The sequence below is a fragment of the Drosophila miranda genome (assembly GCF_003369915.1).
Source record: "Drosophila miranda strain MSH22 chromosome Y unlocalized genomic scaffold, D.miranda_PacBio2.1 Contig_Y2_pilon, whole genome shotgun sequence".
Classification (NCBI taxonomy): Eukaryota; Metazoa; Arthropoda; class Insecta; order Diptera; family Drosophilidae; genus Drosophila; species Drosophila miranda.
The window spans coordinates 29592956-29594953 of NW_022881614.1; the positions used below are offsets into that span (position 1 = coordinate 29592956).

General features: G+C 40.4%; 1 non-coding gene across 1 annotated transcript; it reads left to right on the forward strand.

Moving 5' to 3' along the window:
• Positions 1 to 1625: 1625 nt before the first annotated feature.
• On the forward strand, positions 1626 to 1698 carry Trnak-cuu. The gene has a single exon. It is a non-coding gene; the product is annotated as a tRNA-Lys (tRNA).
• Positions 1699 to 1998: the final 300 nt, after the last annotated feature.

Below are 1998 nucleotides of genomic sequence, written 5' to 3' on the forward strand. Positions count from 1 at the left end.
ACCCTTCAAATTGTCCCTATTAATACCACTCTAACTGTACATTCCCTGGAGAGTTCCCTCCTCCGTATTTTTGTGGGGTTCCTAATTAACGATATCTCTTATATTGCCAGTCCCTCTTGGCCTGAGTAATTAAAGCTTTTACCTTTCATACCTCGCTTGTCGACCTGGGATGAATAAATCGCACTTTAGCCATATGTCCTCGTCCAGGACGTACTCCCGCCGTTGCCACGGAAGGCCAGCCTTCCTCAATACGGGGCACAGAATCCGGGCCCAATCAGAACGCCACACCACTTGCGTATTACGCTTCATTATGCTGATTTCTTGCCGGCGCGTTGGATGCGTTCTTTATCCTCTCGCTCCGCGCGTCGCTTATTTGTTATTGTTGCATGGCTTGCGGCTTGAAAAAATATTTTTATTTAATTTATTTATGAATGAAGCGACTGACGGTTGTTTGGTGGGCTGTGCCTGGCTGTAGGCCTGGCAGTAAAGGCCGCTGCCTCTGCCGCCGCACACTCCTTAACCATTTCAACGGCTCTCTTTGGTGGTGCCTACCGCATTGTCACATAGATAAGCCGCGTCTGGCTTAACTCATAAAAAAGTGTCGGCAAATGATAATAAACCAGAGCGAGACCCAGACCAAGACCGAAACCGTATTATCCGCCAGAGCCGAACGCGTGCGGATTTAAATTTCAGCAAAAATAAACATCAAATAGTCATAAAAGACCGAATCCAAGGCGGAATCTATGAGGACGGGACCCGAAATGTGTTGATGCGCGCTTTTCACGGCTCTGGTGGGAAACTTTACGGCGGCACACATCACGCTAAACGATTTTGACTCTACTTCTGCCCCAATAATGACAATAATCAAAAATTCTCAGACTTTGACTACCCGTTCGGCTTTTGTGTTCGCCGCCCCACTGTCTGGGACTGAGAAATGAATTTAAAAACAATTTGCGGTCAGCACACAAAGCAGCCGAGAGGTAAACCGCAAAGACAACAATTAAGCGTAACAAATGATTATGAATAACCATTTTCCACGCATGATGCTTCCCCCCATGATATTTCTGTGTGTGTGAGCCGTTCTAAAGGAGCCTGAGAAACGGAACACAATTGTAATGATATTTCTGACATGGCTGTCGAGCTTGTGATGTGCTGATGAATGAAACCAGCTCATTTCGAATAGTAATTCTTTGTGAATGAGTCGCAAGTATTGCTTGGGAAGAGGAACATGGAACATAGAAATTCAGATAATCATTAAATTGGGATACGAAAATCAAGACATTACAACTAAAACCTTAGACCCTGGTCAAAATATGATATAAACTGATGATATACATAATCTATTTATAAAATACATATATATGTATATATGTATATATATTTAAAATTTAAAGCAATTATAAAAAACACAAGCATACTTACATATTTATATACAGTTTTGTACAAAAATACACATATGAATGCCTAAAGAAGCATTTAAGACCCAACTCTTAATCCTCTTAATACTCGCAAATTTTTCGATAAGGTCTAAAAATAGACAACTGTTAATAGGCCTGAAACAGAAAGCAGTATATACATACCTCTGGCTGAGCTCTAGTTTAGCATTTGCCGTTCAATGAACAACAGCCCGGCTAGCTCAGTCGGTAGAGCATGAGACTCTTAATCTCAGGGTCGTGGGTTCGAGCCCCACGTTGGGCGAAAACAAACTTTTTTGTTTCTTCTTTTCCTGCGTTTTCATAAGTATATTTTGTTGTTGATTAACTAAGAAATTAACAAATTACATCTAAATTAAACATTTCAAAACTATGAAGACCATTTTGACTTTGTTGGGTGATTCAAATTTAAATTAAAAACATTTAAATTAAAAACATATGTTTGTATGAGCTTTCAATTTGTTGAACAGACTGTTTGTTGATCCTGCGGTAAGTGAAAGTCATTGTTCGCGATGCACAATGCATCCTATATGAAAATTTCAGAGCGTCCAATGAAAATAGGGGC